The sequence below is a fragment of the Anticarsia gemmatalis genome, chromosome 25, assembly GCF_050436995.1.
Source record: "Anticarsia gemmatalis isolate Benzon Research Colony breed Stoneville strain chromosome 25, ilAntGemm2 primary, whole genome shotgun sequence".
Taxonomy (NCBI): domain Eukaryota; kingdom Metazoa; phylum Arthropoda; class Insecta; order Lepidoptera; family Erebidae; genus Anticarsia; species Anticarsia gemmatalis.
The window spans coordinates 3,097,518-3,123,749 of record NC_134769.1 but is presented as its reverse complement, the minus strand read 5'-3'; the positions used below and the strand labels follow the sequence as shown (position 1 = coordinate 3,123,749).

The window sequence follows — 26,232 nt, the reverse complement described above, 5'->3', positions numbered from 1 at the left end:
TATTGAAAATACTGTCGTTATTTGTATTTCAGAAGGATCTTTCTGTTTTTAATGATGTAAAATAATTAAAAGAAGCAATTAAGCAATTTTTACCCTTGACTAATTTGTTGTCAACTTAATTAATACCAAGCACGTATAGACCACTCAAGATGCGTCCAAGTAGAGTCCTCATTTTATTAAAACATTTCTTAATTGGATCGCAATTTTAGATATAATTCCAATATAACAATTTTCATACTTACTGTTCTTGATTTACACAAACTGAAATCAATAACAATAAACATCACAACACTATAAAAAAATCATCAGAAAAAAATATGCGGACCCCCAAAAAACATCTGCACAATATCGATGGTGTTCGATCCATCCATCGATCGCCAGCGCATCGCTCGACTCCGACTATACGATGCACCGAACGCGTTAAAATTAGCCAGTCTTACACGCGATGTCAAACATATCGTACGATAAACGCGTTCACAAAAAATCCTAGACTAGGCCGAATAGAAAAAACCGCGCGGAAAACAGAAGAAAAAAAATTGACATTAGTGACAGTAATTTGCGCGGGAAATAGCTAATTTGTCATGTGCCGATGACAGTTTGGTTAAAAAAATAAACATGCAAATTTGTGGTAGTGATGTGCTATATTCAGTGCGTGTTCAATGTTAAAAAAAAGATTTAGATAAATGTAATAAAATACGGTAAAATTGTTACATGGAAAGACAAATAACCATGTTAAATCCACAGCAAATAACTGGAGAGCCGGCGAGTGAATCTCTTAACTGGCATGTTGATTAGCTTTACACGGAAAGCGATGTTTTTCATCAACGTTTAGGTACTCGGAGTTATTTTTATGAGTGAAAATCTTACGTATTCTGCCTCTACACGTTGCTAGTTGGTTCAGTAACTCTGCGGTCGTGGTTTCGAAAGTTCGGAAACTGTTCGTTGTTATATACGATGTCGCGAAGTCTCACCCTGTATTGTTTTACATCAACAGTTGTTTAGTGTTGATCTGTGGCAAACTTTATTGTTGTTATAAAAGTGTTTTATAGTTTTCCCCTTGGATTTTCATCAGCTGTGTTCGCAGCCAACGTTTTTAAAAATTCAGGTATGATTTTTTTGTCGATTTATGTTTATGGTTTTAGTTTGGATTTATTTTGTGTTGCGTTAATGAGGTGAAATGAAATGTTATTTATAATGTGTTCAGGATATCAATCTTGTATTTTAAATGATATTTTAATAAAAAATTAGATGGGGAAAAGTACTCGACCCGGTACAATTATAATCACATGATTTATTTAAATTAATTATGACACTCTTCATTAACTATACATTGATATCGTACAACGTGTCCTTCAATAATAACATGTAATAACAAGTGGTTATAAAGAAGATCGCAATGACATTCAAACTTCGTAAAAATACAGACATTACTTTTTACATCTCCAATACTAGAAATAGTACCTATTCCCGCTAGACGTCGATTCTTTGAATTAAATATAACCTTATATGATCTGCAGACAAAGGCTCTACAATATTCAGAACTTACTCAATTAGATACAAAGCTAATATTATGTTTTACAAGTAAATCGGCAATATATAAATTATTACAATTTAACAAGTGAGTACTCCAATTTTCTCATTTTCGTCGCGAAAATTGAGTCACTATTTGCAGAGAAAATTTGTTTACGCACGTTTGTAAAATATGAATTTCCTTTTTGTCATGAACGGTACGAAGTCTCATTAAAAATCCTCTGGAGTTATCTACGCGAAAGCAAATTGGTCATTTCGTTAATCAATTAAAAACAGTTTAATCTACTGTTAAAAACATTACAAGGGGCAAAGAACGATAATTTCAACATGACCGAAAATGTAAACATAAATCGCTCTATTCATCATCATGATATTTACAATTTTTACGCGAAAATTCACATAAACTACCACTACTAGCATAGGAACAAGGTCTGATAAGAGTAACCCATTACGACAGTCTATGAAACTATATCATTCATACCACATTTAATTTTATGGGTAAGGGTCCCCTACAGAAATAAGATGAAATCTCGACATTGAGTTTTCCACGCTAACCAAGTGTATGTCACAATAAACAAAAACTATGATTTAAACAAGATGTACTAGTACCTCGATTCTCTACCACTATCGACTACCGACAACCGGCTAGCTACCGAACTGCCAAAATGTTTCCTACGACACCCGTCAGAGGCGCTGATCAGATTTTCATACAAAATTTCTCGATGACAGTTCGGTTGTCGGTAGTCGATAGTAGTAGAGAATTGAGGCATAGTTTCACGTATATTTGAATAATATTTTTTACTATCAAACAAAAGAGTTACAAAATCAGTGTTGAGATGGCACGTTTTACAGATAAGAGCTTCGTCAATATAGAAACTGCGTAATAAGTCTTTGAGACTTATCAGGTAGGCCTTAATCCTCTCACTATTTCTAAGGCTCATCTTCAAAATATAAAACAAAGTTATCTCCTCTTTTTTCTTATTGAAATAACAGCAAGCCGTTTTTACTCGCTCTTTAAGATTTTCCTTATTTTCGGAATCTAGATTACCCGTATCGATCAGAAACAATATTGTGAAACTTATTTTATAAAAATATTTAGAAGAATTTTAATGTTCATCTTATTATTCGAGATAAAAGTAATATTACTTATTTATTTTCAAATTTAACTGAAAAAGTTCATTACTTTACTTCCTATTCTAATTTTTTTCTATGGATATATGTTACTGCTTAAACCGGTCTAAATCTATTAAATCATTCATATTTACTTTTAAAAATCCTCTTCTATTCACATAGTTGCTAGTATCAATTGATACAAGAGTTGTTTGTATGAGTTCAGTGTAAACATCACGAATGTTCTGGCCAGACAGTAGTGCGTCAAACAACAAACCGTATCCTTACTGCGTGTTCTAAGAACTTGTAAACAATATCGTTTCTTTTCACTACTTTATCCCACTATTTAGAACAAGTTTTCTTCTTCTTAAGACGTTTCAAATATATTCTAATTAGATCTATAAATAGGAGTATTTTTAGGTCAATGGAATAGAGACAACGTCAAATTATGTTATATTAGTAGCCACCGGGCTGGTTTTTATCGTAACGCGAAATCTTTAGCCAACGAGCTGTGATATGTTATTTAATAAGACTAACATTTTTCGATATCCTTTTTTTCACCCCTTGATCATATTTATTTCAGTACTTACTGTAAGTATAAGTAACAGATAAAGATAAAGTTAATTCAATATGTCCGTAATTTATTTATGTAAGTATGTAAATTTGTAAACTGTTTATTATTAACAATATTTGATACACCCTGTCTTGAGACGAAAACTCGCGTAAACGTAAAATCTGCAATATTTTCATAGCATCCCCCTCAGGAGATAATCCAATTGGCATTCACAGAGTCTAGGCCAAGTTTATTCTATTCAACCTCGTGTGTGGCCTCCACGATCAATCAGCTCATTGTCTCTACAGCCGGCTGATAATTAAGAAGATAATACAATATAATATTATGTAGGCTTTATTGATATTATAGGCTATTGTGTGGGAGCCTAATTGGTTATCTTTTTCGGCTTGACAACAGTTGCTTGTGGAGTTAATTAGCTACATTATTATTTTTTCAGATACGTATTTAGTATTTTTTAGTCTTGCCTATTAATGGCTTTGCGTATTTGACTGAGTCATAAATAATAGAAAACTATTTATCACATTTTAAGCGAGACTAGCATTGATTGAAACATAGCTGTGGTCCTGTCTGTTTGGCCTTTTAAATTCTCAAAAATTAATCATATAAAAAAACGTCTTATAAAATCAAAGTGGCCGAATTCACGTAAAAAATAGGTATCACATGAAAATCTTTTAAAACTAAAATATTAAAATATTTATGAAGTAAAAGCAAGTAACATCTTGAAACATTCGAGACAGATATCAAACACATTTTGTTTGTAACTACATCCCGCTATGCCTCGATATGAACATGACTCATGTAAATAAGCGATCGACCCGACCGGGAAATACCTTGGACACATTCCTGAAATGTATGATATCTTCAGTGAATTTCCTTACATATAAATTTATCCTTTCCATGTTTAAATAACCCAAATAATGTATTGATATTTCGTTATATTTGTAACAGAAACATATATTTTCTTTTCAGTATATTGTAATCGAATCCTTTTTAAGACATGACAGATTAAGCCTGCTCGTTATTTTTGTAGTAAACAGTCAGATCAGAGTTTGAAGAGTTGATAGTAATTACTATAGACGAGATATCAGGCTTTGAAACTTGCGATTTGCTGATCCACTGATAAGTACAGTAATAAAAACAATCATCTTTTATCCTCAAATAAGTGAGAGCATAGGTCGGAAAACTAAACTTTTTCTTATACTCGTTTCAGTAATTTTGCTTACTATTTTATAAATTGCCTGAAAAAAATTTATAAAGTCTTCAAGTTTCTACTTACTAAACATTAAACAACCAATTTACAAAACCGCACGCTTCAATTTACTCTTTCTTAACCCAACTCTCTGAAGCGTAACAATTTAATGAAAATCTTATAAACAGTACAAGTGTAAACATCAATTATAAGTCTAGACGTTTTCAGAAAGTCCTCAATTTCTATTAATTTCTTTTTTTTTTGAAGACACCTCCCGCACTAACAATTTCTCTTGTGTCGTGGGGACGTTAACAAACATACAAACAACGGACACAAAGTACAACCAGACCTGAAACAATTATTTGCGGATCGCACAAATAAATTGCTCCGTGTGGGAATCTAACCCACGACTTCCAGACGGAATGGTAGCGGCATGGCGACTTTAACCACTGCGCTATGGAGATAGTCAAACTTTTGTTCTAACCTTGACTAAAAGATAAGGTATTATGAGTCTCATGACCTACGGCGTTTTATCACTTATCGACGGAGTTTATCGAACATAACTGTTTACGACACCATTACTTATTATGGGTTACCTAATAACCTCGTTCATTAACAGGCTGTAGGCATTCGTGATTTCGTTTTTGATAATTACAGGTGCGTTATACTGTGTGTTAATTAATGTGGTTAATAGAAAAAAATCTTTATATTAATAAATATACTTCATGGGTCTAGTGATCCTTATCTGAGCGAGTTTGATGACATGCACAGGTGTGGTGGTCATCAGTGTAAAATGACAACAAATAAATCATTAAATCAAAGATCAATCAATAAATATTGGTGCGCTTATTTACAACAATTTAGGTGCATTTAAAAAGTTATAGTAAATGGAAACTATTCCACGTCATACCGCAGTTGAGCAATGGGATATGAATGGAAGATTGAACCTACTATTGTCCCACTATAGACCACAATTTCCCACTATAGAGCACAATATTATCTACTCATTATGAATGGTAAGGCCCACCACACTGGCCAAGTGCGTTCTATGGTTTAGTAATCTTTCAATAATTGTACTAAAAATACTGAAATATGCTCTTGCAACTTGTTAGCATTAAAAATGAATTCAAATTAGATGATATTAATTTGGATAAGGTGCTTATAAAATTAAAAGTTGAAAATAGAAAACTGTTGTAGATGCAGGAAGAAGATCTTCAAAAGAAGTTATTCATATTACAAAAAAGTAAAGAGTTAACACTTTTAACACTGAAAAACGACCCAGTACGTCTGTCAATTTAAAATTATTGTAAAACAAGTGAATTTTGTAGCTTTCGATAGTTTTTTAATAAATAAGATGACCGACTGACCGTAAACACCTCACCCATGATGTTTCCACTTCGCCGCTGATATTTTGTTTCAGTTCACAATTTAGATATGACTTTACAATTCTGGGTGATCCTTTGATTAACATACACGTATAATTTAATTATTTTCATGTTTTCCCCGTGATTTACGACCCCACCTCAAATTCGCTACACACCATCATAACATCCTAATGGACACTTCAAAGAGATATTATTTTTAATTCAACCCTTTATAGCTTTTGGCTTCGTCATTCGAGAAATAATCGTAAAATAAACCGTAAAACGATTCATTACGACAAACCAGGGTTAATTTTAAGTCAGAAACTAAGACTGGTGTACACGAGCTTCAGACGCCAGCCTTAGTCACTTAAAGATTGATTATTTTATTTTTTAAAGCTATAGACCATTTTAATTTCTAAGATGTCTGTATGTCAATCAAAAGAACTATTCGCTAATTTGGTATCGTATTATATCCTCCTTACCCTTAAGTCCCTAAATCAGGATCATTTAGTAACAAATTAATTAGCAACATGGTTTTATGCTATCTACATGTTTTAAGCTATGTATATGAGTGTGGGACGAAAAAACAATGAGTTTGTGCGATCACGATGTTTTAGTATAGGAGAATAAAATAATAAACCATCGGACAACTCACACACGTTCATCCGATCCCAAATTAAGCAGAACTTGTATATGGCTACCAGATATATATGATAAACAGAAAATATAAGCTTCTCGGGCTGGGTTTTCTCTAGCTGTCCACATAAGAGTTCACGTCTATTTAACAGTAGTTGGTTCAATACGATTTTTCAACGGAACGATGCATCAGACCGCAACTGAAGCTTTAATATTTAGCTGCCCAGCTCCCTCTATTACTATATGACCGTACAACATCTCTATAATGACAGTCATCGATGTTTACAACAAAGGGGAATAACGGCTTAACGTGCTCTCCGAAGCACTAACAGTGTCTATTACAGGATATAAGAGGATTAAAGCTAACTGCATAATGTTATCCGGTCGGAGTTATCGCTCTCATTCAGTTTATTATGCCTTAAACCAGTGGCATATGGGTTTATATTAAGCATTGAAGCAGTTTTTGATTAAGTATCAGCTCATACTGTTTTTCTCCACAGACAGCAGGGTATTAACATACATACATATATTATATAAAATCTACTGGATAAGGACTGCCTCTGTGGCGCGGTCGGTACTATATGCGACTGCCGTGCGAGAGGTCTCGGGTTCGAATCCTGGGTCGGGTCAAAAAGTCTTTTCTGAGATTTTCTGTTAAGAATTTCTTAGAGATTGCCCGGAGTTGGGAAGTTGAGGTCGAAGACCTCCGTGCCTCGGAGAGCACGTAAAGCCGTCGGTCCTGCGCCTGACTTCTCACTGCTCGTGTCGGTTATCCGTCCCACCGGACTATGAGAGTGATGGAATAGAGAGTGTACCTGTGTATTGTGCACACACTTGGACACTATAATCAAAGTCCTGCACAGATAGCCAGTTTAAATGAAACTGACCGCCGTAGCTGTATATCGGCTAGGAGGATATTATATAAATCTAGTCTTCTTCCCACAGAGGTAAGCAGAGACCAGAGAACGCTAAGAGACGTACGATCTTTACACATTTGACTTGCTTTATTCACATCCATATGTCTTCATACTTCATACTTACATGATAATTACAGGGATAATAATTTATCTATGGAAATCCATACTTCTAATCCAATTTTCATCAACTTGAAGATTCGATTATAATTGGTCAGTTTAAGACCCAGCAAAAAACTACGCAAGTGAAAAAGCGGCTATAAGCTAGTTCTTAATACTATATTATATTATTTGCATCTTTACCTAGCTCTGAAAAACAATGCTAAAAATAGAATATACTGACAGACAAACCTAATAACTCTTTGCCAGACGAGTATAATAAATCAATTATCACTTACTTAACGGTGAAAGAAAACATTGTGAAGTGAAATCTGCATGGCTGAAGTTCTAAGACGAACAAAAACTAGATACGAGTATATTCAATAGACAAGACTTTAGAAATACGTTGGATTTCTTTTTTGACTACTATTGACTTCCACGACAAAAAAACTATTCTCAAAGAAGAATAATCTTTTATGCGTCACGCAACTCAGGTCTCTGGCAGACTTCCTACTCTTGGAAATGTACTACGGTATAAAGAAAATTATCCACTTGTTCGAAAAATGATATTTATTTGCAACATCGCCGCCGAAAGTGTAGGCAGAAGTGGAATACACTCGCATTTTACCATATACAATGGTTTAATTACTAAAAACCATTATATTAATGAACTATTAAAACATTAATTTTACGTAATTTTAGATGATTCTGTATCAAACAGGTGAACAAACTCTCCAGTGAAGTTCTTTAATCATCGCATGATGTAAGTGCAGCATTGTTTGTTATTACAGCTTCTTACCGCGTGGTACATTGTTACTTTGTTTGGAAATAGCGGCCCACTGTTTATCTTCAAGATAAAACTGATGCAATAACTCAGTTATGAAATATTTTGTAGGTTTTGGACTTTCTTATCACGATAATGTACAATGTCCGCTTTTGAGTCAATTGCAGCAAAAGGTTTACAAGTATTTGTTTACCGTTTATGAAATGAAAAGTGTTACCCATTACTGTCCTATTTTTATGCAAAGGTTCTCCTACTAGAATGAAAAAGGACTGAACTGATTCATAAGTACCTTCAGTATTGTATTAAGATGAAAAAACGAGTTTCACGATTTTTCTATATGAAGGTTTGAAGTCATACTTATTACAGAATCTATACATCTTTTACCCTTCTATAAGCTGAGTCTTACTTCTCTTATAACTCCTTCTCAAGGTTTAAAAATTATTTATTTTTTACCAATTATATTATATTAAGACAGTTGAAGTACCAGGATAAAAATTAGGCAACATTTATTTTAAAATCAACCAATAATCCACTGGAATAGAAGATAAGTCTATGAACACTTAGTCGCTCTAATCACCTAGTTACGTACAATAAACCTGATCTAATTCTCCAGTACTCAACACAAGCGCCATATATTTGATAGTAAACGTAACGCATTGAGTATGGTGTCGCAACCTCATGTCAAGGCTGACTACAAATAGCATGGGATTACTGCCACCGTTGTAGCATAGTGGCCAGTGGGACACTACAAGCTGTAGAATATAGCTTTTGATTGTTTGACAGACCGAAATATACAATTGTATCTTGGATGAAGGAGTTTAGGACTCTACTCATATTTTGATTTGCGTGGTCATCTGAATTCCTCTTCCTTCCTCACATAATTTTTTTAGTTTTATACCTACTATTTCTGCTTGAGGAAATCCTCCAAGTCGTTTATGGAACAAACACCTGTCATCATGATTAAAATAAATACATTAGACTATGCAATATTAACTATTGAAGTTTAATTCTATGGGAAAAAAACAAACCGAAGTGAGGATAAAAAATATTATGTGAATTTCAGTTTTTTTTCTTTATAACTCAAAGCCGAAAATTATACCCGAGCTTAGTAGCTGGTTGGGTAATAAGCAATAAGTCTGCCAATAAGTTTTGCCTTTAAATGTCGTGTTGCTGTTATTCATTTGACAACGGACCGTTCCCAAAAGATACCTAAATTTTTTATAGCACCGTTCCTCTTCCATCTAATTGTCGTATAGCTTGTAGTATAAAGCAACCTTTATAATAGATAGCTCACCTGTTATATCGATAGTGTTGCTGTCTGTCCGCATTGATTCGTTACATAACAAGCTCAAATTAGAAGAGAAACAATTCGCGTTATATTGCCATAGTTTTTAATGTTCTTGTAGTTTTCAACCAACATTAGTTACAGAGTCGCGAGTCTTGTAAGCTATAAAGAATAATGAATGAGAATTTATGTTTATTTTGTAACATAGACTTCTTTTGTACTTACTTCTACCCGCGACTTCCTTTGTGTGGAAAGATTTCCCAGGATAAGAAAAAGTAGGTACTCTATGTTATCTGTGTGCCTTTATGAAAATTTGTTACACTGTTCTTACACTTTCATTACTATTGCATAAACGAGTAAGATTGACAGAAAGGTTATTAAATGGGGACTAACACAGGTACGCTTTATATCCCGCGAATAATTTCTATGTGCTTTAGGGCAGAAGCAATCAATTGCAAAAGATACACCGTTGTGATTCCCTTGTAAAATAATTTCCTGGTTTCCACCTTTACCACGGAAAACAAAACATAGGAAACAATAACAGTCTATAAACTAGCAAAATAAATATAAATAACATATAAATTCATAATATTTGCATGACACGACATATTGGCACTCCGCCGCGGCGATTTGGATCTGAACGTAACGCGTTGCGAACTGCAGCCACGATTGTTATCACCTAAATAGCTTTATGTAGGTCATTCATCATGCACCGATTTGTTTATCAATATCATAGTTTAAGATACGTCAATATGACTAACAATAGAGGTATTTGTATAAGCGTGGGATGCCCTCAACTAAATGTGAAGATCGGATCAAATCAGGTTGCTGATTTTATCTATAAATATTGTAGTAAACCCGGAATCAAAATAATACTACTAGGGAATTTAAATAGTTTAATGAAACAATAGAAGAGCGGTGATAGCCGAGTGGTATAAGTTGGCACCTCCACCACGCAAGTGGTCGCAGGTTCGAACCCGAGGCAACACACCAATGACTTTTCGAAGTTATGTGTGTATTAGAAATAATTATCACATGCTCCAACGGTGAAGGAAAACATCGTGAGGAAACCTTGCATGCCTAAAATTTGTTTAATACATTTATTGAGGGCATGCAAAGTCCTAAACCCGCACTTGGCCAGCGTGGTGGACTCAGGGCCTAACCCCTCCCTCATTACGGGAGGAGACCCTTGCCCAGCAGTGGGACATTAATGGGTTAAATTTATTAATGAAACAATAATTCTATTGACAATAAAAGTTATATCCTTTGTTAAGGTAAGCACCACATGTTTTCATCCTTCTTTCATCTCTATCAGTCGTTTACTCGTGTTATTTCCATGTACTTCCAAACAAAAAAGGATTGTGTAAAATAATCCGATTCTTTTTACATTCATATTTACTCATTATAGTACCAGGTAATTCTGTTTTTATTGTACGAAACATTTACTGTGAAATTTAACTGCAATAACCATTCTGGTGATAAATCAGCCAGAGATTTATTATCCGGAGGAGTTTCTACTTTTATTCTTTCAGTAAAGTCAACCACGTTAATAATACTCTTCTAGCCTTCCATGTCGCAAAATATGATGGGCCTTGAAAAATGATTCTCAAATATAAATAATAACAGCTGGACGTTTGGAGTCGAGAGTTTTTTCCACCGGATCTGCCGTCTAACGAGGCTGAATTCCGTTCCAGTACGGGTTTAAAAATACGTTTACTACGTCTAATTACATGGCCAGTTTTAAATATATGAAAAGAGATTTGGGGGTATTTGAAATTGTCAATGCTCCCAGGTAAACATGCATACAGAAAATCACGTCTTAATCACCAGGGGTATGAGAGACCAAAGAACGCCACTTGCCACGATCCCTAGAAAATTCATTAACATCCATACATCTTATCATACAGGACCAACTTTCAAGTATTACCTTGACATCATCAAAATATACTGTTCTACATATTTCTGTGTCTTCAGCACTGTTAACGCTGTCAACACGTAGTGACAGGAATACATAAGTATGGAGATGTTTTCGGGATACTATAAGAGTAAGGAGATTCACGACGATAAAAAATATTAAATAAGTAAATTTTTAATCAATGTACTAGATATAAGACGGCGATGGCCTGATCTTCACAAGAAAAGACTATAAACAATATATTTTTTGTTACCGAAATCTCCCTGGCGAATCTTTTTTAGGTTAGGATTGTAATATTCCTTTTTATTACTATAATATTGATAAAATTCCATCGACCAGCCTTCACGAAACAAACGTTTTTATTCGCCCATCGTAAAGTCGTAAAATTTTCAAATCCAAAAACAATATATTTGCATGACGTCATTGTAATTCAGTTCTTCGTGTAATCAGCGCCAATTGAATGGCTGAAGATCATCGTAACATTATTTTATAGGCGTTTCATTGCATGCCTACGTCTTTTGTTAGTCATAGTATATGTTCGTGGTATAGACAGACGGATATTGTAGTAATGAGATGGAGATACTAGGAAAACCTTGTGTTTTCCGTTACTCTAGAGATGCTGAACACACAAAGTCGCATTTTAGCAAATTATTCAAGAAATGGCTTGGCTTATATAGCTAAGAGAGCTTAGACTGGATTCTCAATCCCGCTACCGGCTCATTACCTACACTACAGAAGTGCTCATAGACAATTTATTATCTGGCTGTGATCATTCGCTGGTTTGCTGGCTGCCTAATACTATTTCTACCTAGCGTCCTCGGAAGGCTAGACGTTATAGATCCTGGTTGCTGTAGATTTAGACAATCTCAGCAGGCAAAAGTTGTTCAACCATGTGAAAAGTCTTTAGCCAGGTTGGCCGTCAACCATGGAAAGAAACACTTACAGAAATATTAAGACACTAATTTTGCGTTCAATGGAAGAATTATCTCACTTTTTGTTTAAATAGAAATATCTATTATTTGAACTATCGAATGTTTCTATTTCTTACTGTATCTATATAGAGGGTGTGGCAATAAAATCGTATTTAAGTTATGTTTGTATTTACATCTGTTTATACATTTTTACTCTTCATTCGTAAGAGAGTAATGGTGGGTGTCGATTATGTATACAAACCAAATTTCGTACGTAATCAACACCCACCGATGTGGCGAGATGTTAACGGAATCAATGGCCTCTGGGAATATGTGTCTCTCAACGAGATTATTTTTAGATTTCCATGTATTTATGTGGTTTTAAATAGCAGTGATAGAAAAGTAGTTTCGACTATTAAACTCTAATGTCGAATGCTCGCGCGCAAATGACCGCATGAGTAGTTTTTTCAGACAATTACATAAACTCGTATGAAAAATGTTATTTTAGTTGAGTGCCTACAGAAAAAAGGCCTACAAGAATAAACTTTTGGGATAAGGTAGACGTTCATTTTATCATGAAAAAAACTAAGGACCATGTGAAATCAATTGTTATATCCTATGTTACTGCAAAAATAACTAGGTACCTTTTTAAAGGATTGTAATTTTTTCACAATCTTGCTAAAGAGATATAGCATGATTACAATAATACCATTATAAGCTTGATGGCTATTTTTATGCTATTATTTTCTTTATTTCTCTACATCGTTTCGTGGTTAAAAACAATTCACATTCGCAGATCACTTTTCACATAGCACAGGGAAAGTTCGTCAAAACCATTGTTGTATATTTAGTGACAGCGGTCATTGCCCTTTAGGTCACAGGCACCATAACCCATTTCATTCTTTACGACTCACTAGAACACCTATGAGTAGACCAATCGTTTATTCTTTCATAGAGCTTGGTTACGTTCTTGATTGTTTACCTTCCCACAAACAACGAAACAGAAAATTTAAATTAATAGTGTATTATATGTGAATCGCCATTTACTTATAGAAAAAACGTTATGTTAAGTCCTTCTTCTATACCTGTTTTCCCCTTTCCCTGTCTTCCGTTGACCACTAACCATACGATAAGAAGAAGTTTTTCTTATTAATATGAAATTAGGTCTTTCAAAAATCAATCCATTTATGGTAAACCATACAAAGATCATACCCTCGTGAATCATCAAGTACTTCTACGATCACTATCAGTAACTATCATACAAAAATAATCGAATCTCGAATATTAAACGAACATTTAACCTTCCCCTTTACTATAAAAAATTAAATAGATAATTTTCATACTCTATTACGGAATATTTATAGATCTATTTTAAGAATAAAACAAACTTTATAAACTGTTAACAGTCTATCAGCTACTTTCGGACAATCCTCAAGATCTTTCAACAAATACATTCTCAAAGAACTCCGAGATTTTCTTCACTCCCATCATCCACAAGGTTGCAATCGTAACCATATAAATTCCTAACATTTAACTAGAACTTGACCTATTTTTAACATAATATAAACACACAGTAATTTATATGTGATGAAACTACCCGAGGTGCCAAAACTGATATCCAGATATTTATATAAGAGAGTTTATTTGATTTTTTTCATATATTTCTTGCATGTTGTAGGTCATGAAGACTTTACGGGTTGAATGATGAAAATTCACCATTTTTGTGGCACTCGAGTTTGTAAATCAAGGACATGAAGTTTACGGATGTTATGTACATATTTCGAAATATTTTTCTTAATGAATAAATTTACAATCAAAGATTATTTGAATTTGTGTTACCTGTACCTCGATTCTTTACCGACAACCAACCTGTCATCGAGAAATTTTGTATGAAAATCTGATCAGCGCCTCTGGCGGGCGTCGTAGGAAATATTTTGGCAGTACATACTAAATGTCAAAATTTCGATACTCGACAGTACAGATTATACTAAAGTGCGCTACTGTCCAAAAATTTTATTCGACGCCCGTCAGAGGCGCTACACAGATTTTCATAAAACATTTTTCGATGACAAGTCGGTTGTCGGTAGTCGATAGTAGTAGAGAATCGAGCTACTGGTCTGATGGCACCACTCTTAAGACCACGTTACTTAGGATGCACGTTATTTAGGTGTAGTTTTCGACACTGCCTATGAAAACGGTATTAGTTAGCAGAATCCACTTTGGTGTGAACGGTAGAAATACCAAATAATCATGCGGTAAATCGATACCGATACCGCATGTCGACATCTATGTAGTCCATTACTTGCCCATAGCCAGTTGCGCTCACTGGTTGGTTATCGATCTGTGATTCCATAGATGGGTGACCGCAAAGTAGTATTTGAGCTGAGCATCTCCGTGCTTCGGAAGGCACGTAAAAAGTCGGTCCCGGCTGTTGTCTACTAAGATAACAGTCATTAAGTCATGTCAAAGGCCTCTAGGGCGGTTTGAACAACTTCGACGCTAGGTTCACCACTAACCATACGACAAACAAACAACATAACTTGAATTTGAGCGACGTTTCAATATTAGACCGTTATTTCTGTTGGTCTAATTTTTTTCATATAACTACCTAACAAATGACCTATATCACAAATCCAGATCAATATAAAAAAGTATTTAAAAATATATATTTAATGGCGTTTAAGCACATGCTTTATTGTAATCGTTAAATATATGGGCGATAAAAATCGCATGGCTTCCTCGCCGCTTTTTCAACAATTTTACTGATCAATAAAACAATCATAATACTTTCAACACAACATTGTTTATAATTTTATATTATTAATCGAGAGAATGGTATTGTCAGGTAACCTATTAGGAAAATAAAGTTACATGAAATGTTTGGAAACAAAATAAAACTGTAAGAATTCCATCCCAAAAAACTGTCTTATACTAATCCAGAAACTGTGAAACTGTGCCTAAATTTATGTTAACTTTACGACCAGAGTATTGTATGTTGCCTGAAGTGGCCCAATTTTATTGACAACTATATCATGCTTTTTCCACTTTTTTGTTATATTCATAATACATGTCATAAATGTCCTCACTGAGCGGTTGCCAAACCATCACCAAGTGAGTAAACTACCATAATTTTCCAATTAATTGAATTTGGTTAAGTAAAGAAGGGCCCTAAGAAGAAAAGTAATTTAGTATTGCCCTATTGTTTAAAAACACCGTAGATTGTTTGCAACCCTTCTTAATTATAACCTCCAAGTTTATACCTAAGGCACACAAATAATAAAGTTGTTGGCTATTATTTCAATAATATTTACGAGTTTCGTTATTGTTTTGTCGAAGCCGATTTTACGGAATTTATTGTTGATTACTTCACGTTTGTTTAAGAGCTTTCTGGAAAATGATTTCATTGCACACATTATTATTACCTCTAAGGCTTAATAGCCAGAACGGGCCAGAGTACAAAAGAGAAAATTAAATGATCATATTTATTATTGCGAATTAAAGGAACAAGTATATTCTGACAGAATACAGTCTTTTATTATATCTACCTAGAAACATTGTTATCGAACGTTTGACATTTAAAATGCACTTCCAAAAAGTTCCTACGACGCCCGTAAGAGGCGCTGATCAGATTTTTATGCTAAATTTCTCGACAGCTAGCCGCTTGTCAAAAGTCAATAGTATGTGTTAAGAACCATTTTGATAAGTACTTGGTTGAAAATGCACTTTTTTGTATTTTAAAATAATATGATCCAATGTGTTATTTTTGCTTGTATTTGTGTCAGATGGAACAGATTTAAAATATATGTCATCAGCTCATAAATCCAATCATATATTATGAAAAGATATATAAATTATCTCATTTGCTTACATTTTTAACGCTTTATTTATGTTTTGACAATATTTCTATGTCATGAGCAAAAAAAAACGAGTGCAATTGTGTAAAAAGCCATTTAAAATTACATAAATCTTAATCTTACACAGTAATTAGTTGATATCCAGTCCACGTACAATCCAAATAATATATTTTGTATGTATTTAACTAAAGAATGTACCCGTGTAAATTGTACTTGCGTAATATAATTTATAAATAGCAATTATTACCACGTTTATACTATTAACTAGGTACAATGTACATACATGTTTTTCAAAATATAAAGACTACTAATATCTATCTGTGATACTTCACATTTCAAATGGTCAAGAACACACATTAAGCGATTCCACCGATAACCCTTTCCATATACTCAAAGTAACAAAAACCCTCGTAATTGTTTTTATAACATAAGTTTATACTATCCTTGGATATGAACCAGGTTAGTACATCTATCCTGTAATCCTTTTTTATGCATTATTATTCTAAGTAAAATGACCTATTTTCTCCTCGCTTTTTATAGCCTTCAAGTCGGATACTCTACTATTTTAATAGCTACATAAATAACATCACGCTTAACGGGGTTAAACAGGTTAACACATATTTATAGTGTTATATATATAATACGTAATCTTTATATATATAATTCTTCTGTAAGTGTGTATGTCACTGAACTTCTCTTAAACGACTGGACCGATTTTGATGAAATTTTTTGTGTGTGTTCAAGGGGATCTGAGAATGGTTTAGATTCACAATTTTGTCCGCTGGATAATGTTATTTTAATTAATTTTTAATTTATTCGTAACATGTAGACAGGACAACGTCTGTCGGGTCCGCTATCTTTATATATATAATTCTTCTGTAAGTGTGTATGTCACTGAACTTCTCTTAAACGACTGGACCGATTTTGATGATTTTTTTTGTGTGTGTTCAAGGGGATCTCAGAATGGTTTAGATTCACAATTTTGTCCGCTGGACAATGTTTTTTTAATTAATTTATTAGACAGGACAACGCCTGTCGGGTCCGCTATCTCTATATATATAATTCTTCTGTAAGTGTGTATGTCACTGAACTTCTCTTAAACGACTGGACCGATTTTGATGATTTGTTTTGTGTGTGTTCAAGGGGATCTCAGAATGGTTTAGATTCACAATTTTGTCCGCTGGACAATGTTTTTTTAATTCATTTTTAATTTATTAGACAGGACAACGCCTGTCGGGTCCGCTAGTAATACTATAAAACTGCACAGGAATTTCAACAATTAAGTGAATTTAAGTATATTTATCAGTTATTTGGTTACCATAGAACAAGCTTTGCTTAGTTTGGAATCAAATTACCGGGTGTGAGTTGTTCAATAATATATATAATACCTAGCCTATTACCACATATAGGGCACATTGCTAAACCTCGGGTCATTAAATAGAATAGAAAAGAAATAGAAATATCGAATAGCACTTTGTCCTGCCCCGTAATTGAACCCGAGACTTCGTATCCAGCAGTCGTTCAGACCATAGAGACAGTGTTAACAAGTTATATTACGTTTTTCAATTTTATATATATGTTACTGTAAAAGCTCGAACTGTGGTAAATCCTAAGATTTTCCGGTAAAACCTAAGATTTACCAACTCTCAATGGTAAAAGTCCGAAAAAATCTTTTATTTAGAACTTTTACCACTATTCACTTGATAGATCTTAGGATTTACATAATCACACGGTAAAATTTGATAAAGTCATATCATAACGTGTTATAAAGAAGGAATTTTGGGCAAACCGACATGGGTAGGTTAGGTTAGAAGACTGACCCACCTTAGCCGTCGTGGTTATTTTTTTTTAAACCACCCAGAAGGAGGAGCCCCGCGAAGCGGGGCTCCGGCGACATCTCGACATCATCAAGTGAATACAGGTTAAAGTTCGAAATAAAAGTATTGTTCGGACTTTTACCATTGAGAGTTGGTAAATCTTAGGTTTTACCGGAAAATCTTAGGATTTACCACTGTTCGGGCTTTTACAGTAACATCTATACACATTCACATACCCAAACTCCGACTACCTACTGAGTTTTCACCGCAATAACATTAAACTGAACTGGGGAGTACCCGAGGGTATTCTAGCGGCTGCAATGTTGCAAACATGGAATACGGAATAGCTATTAAGTTGCGGACTTGCGATACACGTGCACGGACATATGAAAATGTAGTTTTACAAGCAGTTACAATGTTAAACTGAAGTAATGCGTTACAAAGTTATCTATAATAAAAGTTAGTTTATTGAAAACCTACCTAACTGACCTACAATTTTATCAAGATTGAATGGCAGGTTTATTATATTAAAGACTATCTGCAATTCTAGTAAGATGACCAATTCAATCATTGAAACAAAGTTCAAATTCCAATAAACTTCGCCGGATTGCACCATACGTTTTTATCATCGACAATAAATTGAAATTGCTTGCAAGAATACCAGTTATAATATTTTTAACCCCTTAGACCTTAGTACTAAAACTGCAAAGTTGAAGCAGATACCCAAGGTCAGTTAATTTTATCTTTTATTTATTTTAATGCTTAGTCTATTAGGCCTGAGGACTACCTGTGAAAATAGCTTTTTTAATAAGCGTGACATAAAATCCAAACTTGAAATCTCATAGTTATACACCTCCTAATCTGTCAATCAAAACGAAAAAAATACAGCATACGAAATGCCTGAAATTTCAACCATGTTCTTCTAATTTATCTTTCACTCCGACTTAATATTCGGTGTCCACAATTTTTCTGTGCATCCGAATCATTTCAGTGGTCGTAAATCTGTTGCGGTAATTACTTTACACGACTTTTATGACGTTACGTAGTCGGGAGCCTGTCGTGTACGTTTTTAAATGAATTCGTGTTTTACTCCAAACATTTTGGTGGGAAATGTTGAGTGAATTAATTTTAAATACGAGAGTAAGCCTTTTCGTTAAGTCGTTTATTCACTGTACTCAGTGACGTTAATTTTCTTTTTAAGGATGTGCCTGCATTACAAATTACTTTAGCCTAGGTTATAGGGCATTGCCCCCCTACAGGGGGCGAGCCGCGCATGGCGTGCGTCTTGCGGTACTAGCTTATTGCGGTTATCCCGGCGCACGTCTTTGCGGAAGCGGTTGGACACTCGTCAGGTTTTTAGTGGGCTCTACGGCGGACCACATACCCCGTTTGCGCAGTCCCAGTGCAGCGGGGACCTAGCCGGCGGGTCGACCTTTTACAGCGACCCCGATTGGTTTCCCTGACGAAAAAAAAAAAAAAAAAAAAAAAAGGTTATAGGGCATTATAGGTAGTGCGCAGTTCTTTGTCAGACGGTCTTTTGCTTTAACAAAAACGTGCACACTTCAAACAAGACGGCTTATAGACTTAACAGTCTTATACTGGCAAATAGACTGGACTATATGAGACAGTTTTATCTTAAGTTAGTCTTGACTTAAATCTGCGATTATACTTACAAACAAACAACAGGTGTAACTAGACTTAAACCAACAAAATATACAAAAATATTTGTTCTGAATGGTAAACATAATATTATATAACAACTCTATTAAGTTGTCCGACAAAAACGACGCATATAAATAAGAAAGTAATAACGATCTCAACCACTACTAACATAGTTTTCAGTCAAAATAGGATCAAAAGCGCAGTTAAAATCTAGTATATTTACACAAACGATAGTCGGACGTCGATGTCGACTGACACCTATGACCATTGGCACGGAATATTCGCATCACGGATAAAACACTAATATACTAGGTCACTATCTGTCTATTTGATTCGATCTTATGAATACTAGTCCATTGATAGGACAATTTACGTTTTCATTCCTATAAATACTTAGGTTATAAATGAAAATTCTGCCAGCTGAATGCTTTCAATGCTAAACTGCTAAACCAATTTTAATTAAATTCAGCATGAATATAGTTGACTAGACCTTAAATTATATTCATGCTAAATTTCATTAAAGTGGTTTCAACAGCGAAGAGCATAAGCTACTTTTTTTTTAGATGTCTTTTATTATCCCATTGCTAAACCACTGAACTGATATTGATAAAATTAGAAAAAAAATATGGAGATAATTGAAAAGTTGAGGTCCAATATAAAGAACTTTTTTCCAAAAATCAACCCAGATCCCAAAAAAATTTCAACGGCAGTGAAGTCAATTCGAAAACCACCAAAATTTTACGCGAATAAAATCGCGCGAGTACTGCTACATATTTCGTTAAAATCACGTGTGAACATTACCCACATATATTCGTAATTCGTAAAGGTTAGTAGCACGTTGTAATAAAGCTAAAGATACTGAGCGATTAACCTAATATTTGATTGTATTTATATCTTAACGAAGATCAAACTGCAAAAGATCTTTTGAAAGGGACAAGGTTTACAGATTTCATTTTAAAAGAATGACTATTTTATTTAGACTCATTGATGATCTCTTTAATGAAGCAATTAAAAAAAGGCGTGCATTCACTCCTTGAGTGTCGCCATGCAACTAAACTTGTAGAGAAGCAAATTTTTTTTGGTTTCTTGATATTGATTCAGTTGGTATTAGTTTTCAGTCCACAAACGGATCTGGAAGAGCCTTCCAGGCTTTTTCACAAACTACCCAGCCAGGTTATGATTCCAACATAAGATTGAATGAAGTCGACAAAAAACCCATAATTCTTCTATATCCTTCCTAAATCAAAATGGTTAAATTCGGAATTCAGATTGTCACTCATATCAGATAATTGCTCAAAAATGCTTTTTAACAAGATTCCTCAGATGTTCACTCAGAAAATTGCTCAAAAGTGCTTTTCAACAAGATTCTACATCAACAACTCTTTTAACCCTCTATGTCTATGAATTAAAGAAAAGCATGCATCTTTAACTTAAATAGTAACTATTCAAACATTTTGGAACACTCTCAACAAATGTGCAACGAAACAAAAGCGTCTCTCTCAAAATAAAATCAATACAAATATCTTATTCATTTCGTTCCATGTCACTGGACCTATCCAGCTATTTCGTTCGGCCCTAGAATAGATGCACGCGAGTGACCCCGCCGGGCAACACTAGCTAAATTTATATCTAGTTCGATATTCACGAACTGTGTCGCCCCCTGTCGCAATTTTAAGACAGAATGCAATTTGCAGTCCGCGAATTTAAGTCTATAAAAAGTGAATTAAGTATTGCTGTCTTACTCAATGTTTCAAAAGTTCTGATTACTACAACGATAATCAGGTATATTAATATTTGTAATAAATTGAATTTCAAGTAAGTAATTAAAATTTGTTTTTTTTTTATTATCTGGATTCTGGAGATATAATATCTTATACAGGGTGTAAATGACAGCCTACCGAAAACGAAAAAAAAATGACTTTAGACACGATTCTGGTGCTTATGGCGTTGAAAATTTTCATCGGTTTTTTCTTGATTTTTCCGATTTTTTATGCGTTTTTTTTAATTTTTTTTGGTATTATTTCGTTAATACTACACAATGCAACATGAATATGAAAAAAAAATCAGTCATATTACTGTTTTTCACAAAAAACAGCAATGGATTAAAACAACGTATAAATTCGCTATCAGCTGTTCGGCCAACGACACCGCGCCGGCGGCGGCCGGCCGCGACGGTCGACGTCACGCCGCGTACCTACGCGCGCCACACAGACACGATTACGCACACAGCTGTCAACCTCACACTCACTAGTATGCAGCGTTACTTAGTATTTGTTCTATGTTAAAAATGAAAATTACATAATTATCCCGCTCTCCGATAAAAGGTAAATTCATAAGATTTAAAATGTGTGATATCTTATTATTACACGTACCAATACATACAGAACGACAAAAAATCCTATTGATATTCTTTATCGCTATAAAAATCTCTAATAAACAATTTAACATGTATCGTCGCTTTGTTCCATTTGTTCTTGCAAATTTCTATTCGATATTTACACGCTCATTCATACTTCATACAAGCGCGGTGCGACTCGAAAAGTAGATGGCCGTAGTGACGCGTGACGCCGCGACCGCGCGTGGATGTTACATAGATGGGATGCGACAAAATGGATGCTAAGTAATTCTCCGGGGATTATGAATTATGATAGTTAGTTTCTCTGATAAGAATATTAATGGATATTGATTGTTATCATTGTTATGTACCTACATTTTTTATGGTTTAATTAAATAAACGTTTCGTGTTTATTTTATTTACTTTAAGCTGATTTTATGTTATAAATATCAAAGTATTTTAAACTTACATCAATAATGTTTGTAATGTTATTTGGTATTTGAATAAAACTACAATGCAACCAGTAACAACTGTGACAAGTAAAAATAGTAATGCCACATCAATATTTTATTGAGTCTAATCTCTCGCTGGGATCCTAACTCGTCGCTCGTCACCAAATCGGCGGCGCGCGCGCGGACGGCGCGGAGGGAGCGGGTGGCGCGGGCGAGGGGCGGCGCAAGTGACGGCAAGTGAGCGCAGATGCGCCGGCGGCTCTCTTTGATTGATAGTTCGAGCAATTCGCTCGCGGAAGACGGAAGCTCTTCACCGGTGTCGTTCGTTATGTCCTATTCGTCGTGTCGTGTGTGAACTGTTGTTTATTATTACTTGTTATTGTTTCGGTTTTGAGTTGTTAGTGTTTTTATTGTTATTATTTTTGTTGTTATTGTTTTCGAAGTGCAGTTGTGTTCGTAAATAGGAAGAAATGTTGATGTGTTATGTATGGTGAAGCACGTGGAAGTGCACGGCGTGCTCTGCACCTGTACGTCCGGATCCAAAGGTACTCAAACTCTCGCCATACACCAGGTATTTGCGTGTTGATAGACGTTGATAACAATTTGTTTTAGCACTTTCTTATTATTGGTTACTTTTTGCTATTATTGTTTGATTTCACGTAAGCCAAGTAGGTACCTACCTACTTACAATTTTACTATGAGCTATTGTAACATACGGGCCTACTTACGATACCATAAACGATACATAAGATTGTTATCTGTGAGCGCATAGACGTGGTGGTACGCGTACGTACCTACGACGCGTCGCGACATGTCGTCGCTCAGCGCGCCGCCGCCGCCAGAAATCTCGTAGGCATGCGCGGAGATACATCGCGTTGTTCACTATACATTGAACGCTCAAAAATGACTAACTCGGGAACCAATCATTTCCGAGAAATATCGTTGGAGTAAATTTCGCGCATACAGTGTCACAAACTTACCAGTAAAGTTTTCGGTTAGCTGTCATTTACACCCTGTATACTTAGTAATTAATTTAGTAGAAAACTTTGGTAGGTATGATTTAAGTAGATCATAATAAAAAATTCTGTGTTATTCCCAAATGAAATAGCTGTATCCTACAGGTCACTGATTGACGCTTAACCCTGCTCGAAATTCAAACTTTGTATACCTCCGCTAGCCGTAAACCGTGACTATAAGGCTCTTTACTATGTTGTCAGACTATTGCTGTTGGTGCAAACAATATTCATGAAATACAACATGGGAGTTCAACGGACTGATTTTGCATAAGTAAAACGTATAATATATATTTCTCTCTATATGTAACATGCTTACTTTGCGTAGTACGTATCATACAACTCGTAAAACTGTATGTAAAGTTTGCAAAAGCTTGATGTAAATAAGTTATATGCTAATATAATGACATGCAAAGATAACTGTGTACCGAGATAAGAATTTTTACATAAGAAAATAAACCATTTTTGCTAAAGTCTTTGAAAGTAAATAATTAGACATACATATCTATACTTATAATAAATCTGTAGAGAGGTCAATTCTGTACATTGAATATATTTAAAAAAAAATCAATGGGGGATGTTTAGTAACGGATACTGATACCGAATCTGCAATTTATAATTTTCTTTTCTGTCTGTCTGTCTGTCTGTCTGTCCTCCGTCTGTATGTGTCACTATCACGTAAAAACTACCGGATAGAATGCACTGAAATTTGGTATATCCATAGACTAAGTAGTGGAGCAGTTTCTAAGATACTTTTTACCTCATAAAATTGTTTAATTTTCTAGAAAATTGCAAATATGTAGTAAAAATCGTACACAGGTAACATAAAAATATAAGCGATAATTTTGGCAACACGCTGAAGCGCCGCTGTGGCGTATTGGTATATTGTTCCATATATAATCATTTTGGTGTGCGATCGAACCTCATCGGAGACAGTACTTTTTGTGACTGTTTTACGTTTCAAAGTACTTTTTAAGCATTTTCTATGGATTTTGTTAAGATTTTTGTGGAAATTGATATAAATTTTATTTCATAGCGCATTATTTTATTTGGGATCAAACCGCATCGGATACAATGACTTTTTGTGACTGTTTTACGATTCAAAATACTTTTTTAGCATTTTTTAAACATTTTGGGTAGATTTTTGTATAATTTAATATTAATTTTATTTCATAGTGCATTATTTCATATGAACCTGATTTTACATATAGGTACATATAATAGATGGCGTTGCAATCCATTTTATTTCAAAGTGCATTTTTTTATATGAACCTGAGTTTACACATACACATCATAGATGGCGTTGTAATCAATTTTACAACATGCACCAACCTTATTGGTTTATGTTTTATTTTTTTTAAATTTAATGTCAATAAAATTTTTATGCATTATGTATCATATGACGGGATGATAGGTAAAATTAAATTATCTACAATGTCTTATGAATATAAAATTATGGTTAACGCGGCGTTCGCGCCGGCCGTATCATCGTAGATCCCTACATGATTTCGCGAGTGAAGAACTTTAGCGCGGTTCCATACGCGTACGCTACATAGCAGGTAGGTACGCGGGCGCCGACAGGAACATGAGAGAAGACGGGTACCTACGGACAGAAGGATAGGTCAAAACGAAAAAGTTTTTAAAGCATTTGCATGTAGGTAGGTATATTATTTTGAAAGTATCTAGGTCTAAGTGAGCTGCAACGAATGCAACAGCACGACATTCACGCGAGCGGAGCCGCACGGGTCAGCTAGTATAGAATAAAACCACTCCTTTTTTCTCCTCACTCCTCCTATAGAGGTAGGCAATGAACGCCACTAACTATAATCCCTACAAACTTCCCTTGTAGAGCAGAGTAGAGAATCCTTCGTCTTAATAAAGTTCTCTTTTATTTTGTATAAATATAATGACTTCTTTTTTATCATGAGACGTAGCTAACTGAACTGCAGGATACTATTAGGTATATTTAATTTTCAAAAGCCCATATTTCTATAAGAACCTGATTTTATTGCTAGGAGTTAGTTCTAGTTACATTATCTTTAAGCAAGCAAGAGAGCTTGTTGTACAAAATATTATATTTACAACTCTCTGAAATTTTGTCGCCTCAGTCCTTAATAATGCCACTCTTATCATAAGCCTCCTGTCCCAGATTCAAGTCCTATCTCAGTTTGCAGATGTTTCTCAATGTTCTTAGGGACAGTACGTAAATAAGACCTACTTTACAAAAGAGATGAATTTTGTGAGATACTACCTAATATTTTCTACAGAAGTTGCCTAGAGACCGAAGTATATCGGTTTGAACCACTTTGACGCTAGGTTGACCACTAACAAATGAACCATTTAATGATTCACTTTGTCGATATTGACGATATTGTTGTCAAAAGCAACCAAGTGTTTCAAAAGCTACACCAACATTGGTTGGCCTATAAGCACTTAAAAGAACTTTAGATAAATGTCTCCATTGCTCCTATAGATTCCTTCTATATCATGACTAACAGGACAACAATGTATAATATTTACCAACATAAAGAACTATTTGAATGACTTCGATTCTCAAAAAATTAACTGACTCACACTCCACCCAAGGTCAAAATAAATCCACCAAATTGACCTTTGCCCAAATGTTGACACTATCCCTTCCTTGACCCAAAATTGCCCGCTATCCCAGTTCCGTAGATAAACACATAAATACCAACAGACAGCCGACCTTGCAGAACATACGTGGCTCATAACCTGCTATGTTTATGGTTTACTAAACAGTAATACCAGTTATGATGGGGTATATGAA

At 34.6% G+C, this 26,232-nt stretch overlaps 2 protein-coding genes across 3 annotated transcripts in view; one reads left to right on the top strand and one right to left on the bottom strand.

The window, feature by feature from the left end:
* The window catches only part of LOC142983910 (uncharacterized), a 133,037-nt gene that overhangs the window by 84,475 nt on the left and 22,330 nt on the right, over nucleotides 1–26,232 (bottom strand). The gene's annotated exons all lie outside the window — the stretch shown is intronic.
* LOC142983913 (uncharacterized) overlaps nucleotides 431–26,232 on the top strand; it is an 82,878-nt gene continuing 57,076 nt past the window's right edge. Inside the window, exon 1 of the mRNA XM_076131114.1 lies at nucleotides 431–1,105. The gene's annotated coding sequence lies outside the window, so the exon portion shown is untranslated. The remainder of the gene's footprint in view (nucleotides 1,106–26,232) is intronic.